General features: G+C 31.1%; 1 long non-coding RNA gene across 1 annotated transcript; it reads left to right on the plus strand.

The window, feature by feature from the left end:
- Positions 4,522-9,494, plus strand: LOC110267747. Its single transcript, XR_002355649.1, has 3 exons — positions 4,522-4,699; positions 4,788-5,045; positions 9,148-9,494. It is a non-coding gene; the product is annotated as an uncharacterized LOC110267747 (long non-coding RNA).

The raw sequence follows: 11,043 nt of genomic DNA on the forward strand, positions 1-11,043 counted from the left end.
CCGTACGTACACACATACAGTGTGTGGGCACATATACCAGAAATTTTGATTTTGCTGCATTATCACAGAATTCAGTTTTTAACCCTAAACTTCAAATGCGCATAACTTTTTTGTTAGAAATAATTTTCCGCCCGTTCTTCGAACGTCATAAAACTCAAATCCAACTTTCATTTCAAACAAGTTTCACAAAATTTGAAGGCCTGAGAACCAAGTTACAACACTTCAAAATTGGTTAAAAACTAGTTTTTACCAAATTTGAACCTTTACTCAATTTCACCAATTTTCCATTCAACTCAATTCCAAACCGTTCTAAAACCACTTACAAACCTCCTATACTCCCAATAATCAATTTCCAATTAATCCAAACCTAAACAAATAAACTCTAACATAGTCATTCCAACTTCATAAGTTATCTTTCAATAATTACCTTACCATTCAATCACACCACCAAATTAATCATCATTCAAATAATCAATTCAATCATGGCAAATTCTTTACTCAATTAAACATACCACAATTCATATATCAATTTAGCTCATTCATATATACATATATACATTCATTCACTCAATAATCACTCAATTCACAATTCGCAACCAATTAGCACAACATCAACCATTCGATTCAATCCTATATCCTAGAGCAATCAGTCTAGGCATTCACATAATCTTACATAATGCCTACTCAAAACTAAAATCTGTACCTCTTAGATGGCGGTTCCTCCAACACTTTGATTTTCTCTAAGCCATACCAAGGCTATCCTTGGATCCAATTTCGCACCAAATTGCACCGGGCTAATTCTGTTTCACCCCAAATCCAATCTAATCAAGCTCTATGTCATTTAATCACATAATTTTACATAATTTAACCTAGGTATTCACATATATTGTCAAAATTAGGGGTTTGAGATTCTTTATCTTAACCCACTTGAGTTTGGGGTGGAATCCACTTAGAACCCATGCTAGAGCACCTCTAAATAACTGTGAACCAAAAACACAAAATTAAAGGAACATAAGAACTGGGTAGAGAATTCAAAGTTTCTTACCACTTTCCTTGGATAGAATCGAAGAGGTATCTGAGATGAACGCGTGGCCAAAAATGGCTCGTCAATCAGAACTCTGAATCAATAGTTATGAACAATTGATCGGTATGATGAATAGTGACATAGCCTCTCTTCTCTTCTCTTCTCTCTTAGGGCAAAGTTCAGGTTTTTAAAGAAGGAAACTATTCTAATGAAGATGCCAAAACCATATTCTCATGATGATCTTTGTTTAAAAAGTGTGACTTATTTATTTAATCACACTTTAAATAAAGGTAATACTTTTATAACATATAAAAATAAAGTCCTATAACTTATCATCTAATGGTCAAAATGAAGTATCTTCACATGATGACAATCATGAAATCTTCATTGGAGTAGCCACCTTTAATAAAATGGTGAGTGTTGTGGCTGAAGTGTGGCTGATAAGGGTGTTATAAGTGTGGGCCTTGGGCCGTGCCCAACATGAGCCCAATTCACTCGTTTTAGACTGTTGGTCTAATTTTGGGACAAAATTTTTTAAATTAGCATTTTAATTGATATTCTAATTATTTTCACTCTTCTAAATTATAGATTTTAGTTTCTTAATCCATTCGGCTCATAATTAATTTATTAGTTAGTTATTCATTAATTAACTGGAGTTTATAATGCAGATGGAGGTATTGACGAACATAATGTTCTATCCCAAAAAAAATTTCAAAAAGTTGAGAATGGGATGCTATTTATTAGAGACTGCAGTGGTGCATTTTTTTAAGAGTCCCGCTAGGAAGACAATGAGATATCTATACAATATGTATAATGGGCTATTTATTTGGCCCAATATGTATTAATAATGTAAATTAAACATTATTATCCCTAATTTCTAGTTGCTTTTTGTGATTTCTACCCCCAATTTACTCCAAATTATTCTTTCACATTAACCCTTCATCACCCACCATTACCTACCCTCCAAAAAACCCCATTGTTTGTTCCGCAGAAAAATCTCCTTTCTTCGTCGCCCCGCCGTGTGCGCAGTAACCTGCGTTCTACCGCTCTGTTTCTGCGTGACGTGTAGCTTCCGTTCCAGGTGACAGGAACTGTCGCGCTCCGTCTCCTTGCGCCAATGCCCTCGCCGGAAGAACCTCCGTCACTCCTCACGCGGCCCAACATCCGTGACCTGCAACTGTCAGTGTCGTCGACGTGAGTTGCAGCCCCGAACCCCGCGCTCGCATCATCCCAGCGCTGTTGCCTGTGTCTTGTTGAATTACTTGAAGAATAAACATCCACGAAAACTGAGAAAGTGAACATCCAAAATTATATAAAAACGAACATCCAATGTGAACGTGTATAAATCATAACCAGCAATCATTGTCTACAACTAAGCACCCAAGAGTAAACATCACATTCATAGAGAAAGTGAACATCCGGCGACAGGAAGAAGACACAAACCGGCTGTAATGGAGGTGCTGGACTTCCGGGTTGCTGCAGTGCTGCGAGCTCAACTCCCACAATATGCGCGTCTTCCCTACGTACGGTGGCCTGTGCGGACGACGGCGCCAGTCGGAAGAGTGTCGGCGCGATGTCCGACGGCGACTGGTAACCGTGGCGGCATTGTACCAGTTTTTGCTTTGAGGAGAGAGTGAGAGAAGAGTTTACACCGTATTGAGAGAGGGAGATCATCCTAATTTGATTCTGACGGGAATCATGATTTGATTCAAATTTTAAATGAGAAACTACTCAAAATTAATTAATTGCCATAACTACTCAAAATTAATTAATTACCATAACTAACGGAAATCATGATTTAATTCAAAATTTAAATTAGAAACTACTCAAAATTGATTAATTGTCTCTAATTTAATTCTAATTTCAATTTAATCTCATTGTACACATTGTATAAAATATACATTGGTTACTTATACTTTTCCTTTTTTTAAATGTGGAGACCAAATTATAACAATTAAAATCTCAAAAATTAAATCAGAGCAACTTGCAAATCTCAAAAATTAAAGTTGAAGTTAACTCAATGAATTAACCATTCTTTTACTCTACTAATTAAAACGCATAGTAAATTATGAACGATGATGATAGAGATTACTGTGTTAAAGACTTTTACTAGTGATATTATTTAAATATTTAATTATAATGTACATTTACAATTTAGAAAAAAATGAAGGTAACTGGAATTTTTACTTTTGTATAATTAATAATTCATTGAATAAATAAATTATTATTTAACTAAATGTATCAAAATAATAAAAAATCAATATTTTTTCTCTTGAACATAAAACGTGGGTTTGTCGATGAGTTTATGCATGCGTGAGAAGTTGGCTATAAATCGTTGTCTTTGTATGGGTTTTACGTATTGTACATTAGGGGTGTATATAGTTTGGTTCGATCCGAAGATTTAGCCTGAATCAGAATATTTTAGAGGCTAATTTGATGTAATTTTATCAGATCTAGAATTAAATAAGTGTTTTAAAAATAGATCTGATCATTATTTAAGGTTGGATGTGAGTCAAGGCAAACCTAGCTTCACTCGACTATATGCACCTTAAGAGAACTAAAAAAGGTATATATATTTTAAATTAATTTCAATATTATGTTATATTAATTATAAAATTATTGTTTTATTTTTAATCACACTTGTTGAATTAGAAAATAGATCAAAGAAGCATCAAATTAAAATTTTTGGACAAATTCAAGTTCAAATATGAATATCAACGACTTCTCGGTAACAAATTTTTTCTTTATAAATAAGTGCATCATAAATAAATTTCTTTATAAATAAGTTTCTTTATAAATTATTGTTAAAGTTTTAAAGGTTCAATTTTCACCGAGTTTGGACCCAGTATAATTGTAGTCTGAAAATGTTTAGGTTTCATCGAGTTTAGGATCGGATTAGGGTTTAAAAACTAGATCCAGCATATATTTATGGTCGAATTCAAATTAAAACAAACCCAATTTTACTCGACCCATATACACTCAGAAAAATTTGATATTTATATTCGATTTATATAAATAAATTACTCTTGATTATGGTATAATATCATTAATTAACCTCTCAAATAAAAAAGATTAACATAAAGTGATTGAATTATTCTATTAATGTGGAACTACTCAATACACTTTATATTAATAAAAAAAAAATCACATGAAGTAGAATTTTACATTTCTCCACAACTCACATTGGAAAATTCTATTTGCCAAATTGTCAAGCAACAATAAAAAAATGGATATTGTGGTTATTTTTTAGATATGAATGTAATGTGTGTTATGCATCTATCTTATCTTATCTTTTAAACTAGTAAATTTGGAAGAACTCAAGCTGACATGGCATTTTCTTAGAATTTTAAATTTTTTAAAAATCAGAATTCTCAAAAAATTAGAAGCTTCATATGATATATTTTTGTTCATCTCAATAAGCTATAACCTGTTCTACACACTACATCAGATAGGTTTATTAGATTTCAAAATTTAGCATGAGTTGTCTTGTTTGGTCAAAGGAATTAGGTGTGTACTACTGTCACTACTCCCAGCCCACTTTTCTTTCTTCCTTTCCTTTGTTATAGAGGGTTAAAAGCTCAACAAAGAAATATGGAGAAAATAGGAAAGGAAGTGAGAGAAAGAAAGATAACTCAGAGAAACCATGGTCACTGATTTTTCTCCCCTTCAACAATTGTACGCATCTCTCTTCCTTTTTTCTTCTTCTTTCAATTTCAGTTTTTTTCTTAATTTTAAATTTTTATTCAAACCCTTCTGGTTTTAGGTCATTCATCCTCGATGATTCCCTTTCAAGCTGAATCGGAAACACCTTATTCTCCTCTGGCAATGCTGCTCACCGCAATCGCTCTTCCACGTCGTGCGTCTTCGATGCCCCGCCAGTGCATCGCTACCGATTTGTCGCAATCACTGATGCCACTCTGTCTCATTCTCAACAGAGAGATGGTGGCTTCATTCGGGACCTCCATTGATGAAATTTAAGATGGCTTCAACATAGACGACGCTAGGTCAACCTTCGTTTGGGGTACGAACTTTTATTTTCTGAAATTTCTGGTCTTTTATTTTTAATTTCTTAAAATTTATCAAATCTTTGGTTCTACATTATTTTAAGGACATGGATAATCGTCTTTAATCACTACTTTTTTCAGGTTTGTTATTCTGTTTTATTCTTAATCTATTGTTCTTCTTCGCTCTAATCTGCATTTATATAGTCGATAATAATTTCTCTAATAAAAGTTATTTGATCATTTTTCTTTTGTATTATATTTATGGAAATTTGTAATCTAAAAATCAAGAATCATGTTTTCATGTTAACAGATAAAACTTCTTTTTTGGTTAGAAAAATTGGCAAATTGTCGTTCTGGATATTCTTAAATGTGTATGTGTTAGAGATGTTGATTTTTCACCTTTTTTTTAACTATTTTTCATTTTCAGCATATATTTCTTTCTCTAAGATGAAGATAAACTCTTTAAAATGTGTGAATCAATGTCTCTGATTTCTTCTAGCAAATATAGCATTTTATGACGTTGAAAGGTCCTTTCCCTATGTTAGAAAGATTGGTTTTTAGTGGAAATGAAATAGTTCAGCACAGTTTTATTTGTCTTTTCCTTTCCTTTGATTGTCCGACTAAGTATCTTATAGAAAGAATTCACCAAGGACTTACAACCTTTTTTTGTTTCTGATTGACCAAAGGTGAGGAAGGAAACTCTTAAGTCCCAGAATCTATAGTGGTAACTGGCACATGACTCCTCCCAAGAGAGATTTTAAGATTAGAGCTTTTGAGATTAATTAGAATAAGATTTACTTGGAATTCAACCCAGTCCTTCTGAGCTAACTCTCATTAGGTGGTACTTGTGATCTACAATAAACTTTAGAATTAAGGTATTTAATCTTAATTTTCATTTTATTTTGTGTGAGAATAGAATGAAAATTTTTGAATCAATTTTTGTATGTGCCTTTGAAGCCTTGATCTAATTAACAAAAATATTTTTTCTTTGTGCTATTTATTTATTTTAGTAAATGATTTTCAAACAAACTAATTATATTTACTTTCACCTAATTGGATTGGTTGATTTGAAATAGGAAGGTTTGGTTTGTTGCTTAACTTAAGATGCATGCAGTTACACGTGTTGTATTCATTTAAAAAATTCACTGGTTTTATCATTCAAAATAAAGGACTGACAATCTCCGAGTCTGTACTAATTCAAAGAAAATACCTGCTGGCAACTGCTGTTATTTGTCACCACTACTATGTGATGTTTATTGTTGTTCTGTTACAGAATAATGATGACATATTGCAGCATTTGCATTCTATCTGAATCATATGTTTTACCAACTTCATATGTTAGCTTTATTAGGTTTCTTTAGTACAGCTTTATTAGCTTCATTATGTCATTGACATTTTCTTTTGTGTTTACAAGAATGTGAGTCATAGTTCACTTCTTAAGTTTTATTTCATAGGTTTGTCAACTATAATGTAGGAGGTTAGGACAAGTGAGGTAGTTAATTTTTTATAGATACATGTTAGAGTAGTTGAAGTAGTTAGGAACCTTGGAAATTGCATCTAATATTATTGGTTAAGTAAATTGTTTATTTAAATTTATTATTGCTATATTCTTAGGTTCTATATTACAGGGTGGCACGATATCTCATAAGATTTGAGGGTAGTTGAGGTAGTCAGTACTTTTTTATAGATGTGCAGTTATATTTCTCACATCAGCTTATGTTTGTTTTGGATATAATCTTTCTCCTTTACAGAATTGAAAAAAGTTTGCATGTGAGTCATAGGGAGTAGGTGATGTACATATTTTAACTTGTGGATCACTCTTCTTTCTTATTCTCCTTCAAATATCTTTTTTTCTGGTTTTTTAATGATTTGCATTTCTGAATTCTAGTTTTTCTTTTTTTAAGTCGAGTTTTTTCTTAGGTGTTTAGAAGTTGAGCTATAACTTTTATCTCAATTCATGTCTTTTATTTCTTAATTTTGTGGCATTCAAAAAATTAACTATTAATGACAAAAGCTTCAAATTCGTGTAATATTAGATACTAGATTCTTTTTTGCTTTTTTTTGGTTGTGCTGAATTTGTTTGAAATTTCTTTTGATTAAATTGGTATTAGTTATTAAACCGTCCTTCGAAAGCCATGGTTCAAGAATGATTGAATATGGTTTGATGTTTCCTAGATTATTCTTTCTTGCTCACCTTGGTGCTTGGCTACTTGAATTTTCAATGTATTAGCTGAAGAAAGGTTTTGCTAACTAATGTTAACAATTAACATACAATTAAAGAAAGAATAGTATAACTTAATTTTTTTCTCTTTAATAAAGTCATTTACTCTTGTGTATTTAGATTGTGTATTTGATACTTTTAAGGTTTGCTTTAATTTATTAAATTTTAATGATCAGAAGTTCAACAAAAGAAAAAAAGAAGACAAAATTTGTGCATGAAATACTTAATTTTTAATGTGTGATGATGAATGTGAATTTTCGGAAGTATGGGTTTGTTGAGTCTTCCAATACAAATTAATTGAAATTGGACCTGTGTTAGAAATTAGGATTTTGTGAATAGTTCCTATATAAGATTGTGCATGAGGATAGAAATAAGTAATCAAAAACCTTTGATCTTAATATAAGCTCATTCACCTGTGCACCAAGTTTGATTCTCTGGATGTAATCTTTATTATGTTGTTATGAATTATGATGAAAAGTTTTGGTATCATCTCCAATTTATTATTCTTTCATGTGTGAATAATGATGATAGCCCCAATTTAAATATCCATTTTTTTTTAAATTTTGGATCTATGGAGTGAGTAACGTCCTACTACAAATGGGGGAAAGGTTGATTTTCAAAGCATGTGTTTCTTATTGAACTTGTCTGAACAATTTATCTCCGATAACTTCCATCTCTTGAGTAATTAACAAATGTTGTTTGTATACATTAAAACGAAATATTGGTGTTGCCATTTGTCAGTATAATTTTGTGTTCTCCATTAATTGATACTTATTTTGGTTAACTTTAATTTTAAAGTTAGATCCATGAACAAGATGTGTAATATAATTTTTACAATTTTCTTTTTTTGATGTCCCTAATTGTTTGCTACTTCGTCATAACAGATATTGATTTGGAAATAACACTTCCTTGCTTATAAAAAAGCATTAGTGAAGGAAGGTTTGCTTCACGATTAATGAATGTATTAAAATTTTCTATAAATATATTCTTTTGTTGTTCTTTGTTCAAGTTGAAACATGATCAATATATAAGTGAATGAAAGAAAAAAAATGTTGGATTGTTAAATGTGCATATAAAGAAAGTGGTATATACATAATTGGTTGGTTTTTCATTTGTGTGAAGTCATGAACGAATAAGTTTTAATTTTGTGGTCTTTATTCTACAATATAAGACATCAACTTTTTTTACATTACTAAAAATTGAAAAATTATATTTTGAATTGCAGTGTTTTGTACCTAATCTAATTAGATCACTTACTGTGATAGAGTTTTTCTACTATTTAGCTCTGCTTCAACTCTCAAAATTCTTATTTTAGAAAAATAATATGATAAAAGAAGCTATTCAACCAATGTCTTTAAATGATTATGCAAATATAATGCAATTAGTGATATAAAATTGAGTGTAAATTTATATATTATTGATTGCTTTGGTGATATAATTTACAATTTATATATTCTAAGTTCAAGAATTGAGTAGTAAGAGATAATCTCGATTTATGCCTATTACTATATTTATGTTTTTTATATTATATTTGCATTCTCCTTTATCTTTTTATAATTATATTCTCATGCAAAACATCGTATTCCAGGTATTATATATTATTACTTGATATTATGTAGCATGACTAAGGTTCTTTCTTAAATTAATTTTATCTTTTTAAGATCTAAACAATAATTATAGAACCTTTTTTCTTTTTCGCCTTTTACTTCCGTTTGTTTCTATCTAAAGGCATTTTTTTGATTTAGTGATGATTCTCATATTCCTTTGAAAAAAAATGTTGCCTCCATCTAAATTCTTAATATGTGGAAATGAGTTATTTTTTGTTCAGTTTTTTTGAAATTATTAATGTAAGTTAATTATATATGTATGTTAATTTATTTTTTTCTAAAACAATACAGATTTCTGTTAATAACCCATCAAGTGACATTGCATGTTTGAAGGATCCACAATGCAAGATAATCCCTATAAAATTGTATACTTAATGAAGTATATGAATAGATATTAATACTAAAGATTTTTGTTCAGTTTTTGTATAAATGGTATTTTTTTGCAGTGAATATTTTTGCTTTTTTTATGTTATTTAGGATGTTATTAATCAGAGTGCCAAATATTCACATAGCCCAAGTGTTAAATATAGTAGTGACTTGTTTCCGAGAGATGAGCAACAACTTGCTATTCTAAAAGATTCGAATTATAATTTTGAAGAGCATATGGACGAGTGTCGTGCTTGATGTTTAGTTTTTAGTTTTAATAGCTAGAATATAATTTTTATTTTGTGATCAATGTGTGAAAAGAATTATTTAATTAATAGCTATTGAAATGGAATTGAATGGTCTGTAATAGTTAACTAGAATATTTGGATAAAACTGTTATTGGGAATAAGTAAGTTATTGTGCAAGTATATTAAGAAATTTTCTGACTTCATCACAAACGTTTTTAACCATTTATATGTTTTTAAATTTTAAATTATATTATTTTTTTATCCTTTTCACTCTAAATATGTTTAATCATCTTATATTTACATCGTAAATTTATAACAATATTCACAAGTGTATAGTCATTATTATCAATTGTAACACTAAATTGAATATTCTATATTTTAATTAGAATCCAAGAATTAAAAATAAAATTAATTAAAAGGAATCTATTTAAGGCCGTGCGAATACACGGATTACCTACTAGTATATAATAAGAGAATAGTGAATAGTTAAATGCACGACAAGTGAAATTAAACTTTCTTTCATTGACAAGTGTGCAGCTTATACTATTTGCACATGGCGTATATACTATTAACTTAAATGGTCTTAAAATAGATATATATACATCTTATCTTATTTCTTATTTATATATAATAAGAGAATAAGAGAAGAGAAAGTATTGGGAGACAATGATATTAGTGTGCCGGCCATATCGACACTGCCGCTGCCTCCCGCCGACACCGCTTCCACCTCCGTCGGTCAGCCCGCGCCTCACCCTCCGATGATCAGCCCACTGCTGCTGTCACCGTTTTCGCACCACTCTTCCCCTACGGCATTGCTGCGGTGTTGCACAACCCTCTCATGGAGTTGTTGATGTTGACAGCGTGAGCATCATGAACATATCCTACTAAGAAGTTGATATGGGCAATGTTCTTAAAAATAGATACTTGTTTTGATGGCAAAATTACAAAGCACACCACACCATATGCAACCTCTATGAAAGTATTGATTGGGCGTAGCACCACATGAGCCCCCTTGAAATTTGCAGTAATATTCGGTAAGTCACTCTCCTCCTCAACAATGCAACAAAAACTTTATTGTTTGGTAGGGTCAGTCGTCCTAGGAAGGCTATGGCTTGTTCCAAAGCTGAAGTTGTAACACCCCAGTTAACCCAAACCTTACCTCTAGCCGTAAAGCAAGGGTTAGCCAAAGGTTACGAAAATTCTAAGGCTTATACATATTTATATAGAAAGAATAATATAATCTAGAAGCCCGATGAAGGAATAAAGCTCAAAGTTAGGGTAAGAAAAGCGCAAAATGCATAAACGGAGCAACTAACTTAAAGCACAAGAAATAGATACAATTTATATCAAAATACATAGTATAATGTCATAAGGATCTAGCCACAACTCGCGGAGTTTAAGCCAGCTAGCCATATATACCGACAATTAGAAGACTGACGAATTGATTTCTGCTAGTAAAGAATTTTACAGATAAAGTCTCGTTGAAAGTATAGTTTCTAAACCAACAGAGAATCCTTTTGTACAAAAGTTTTGGTTGTCACTAAATCAAACCCAATAAAATTGATAATCGAAG

Source organism: Arachis ipaensis, chromosome B02, assembly GCF_000816755.2.
Source record: "Arachis ipaensis cultivar K30076 chromosome B02, Araip1.1, whole genome shotgun sequence".
Lineage (NCBI taxonomy): Eukaryota > Viridiplantae > Streptophyta > Magnoliopsida > Fabales > Fabaceae > Arachis > Arachis ipaensis.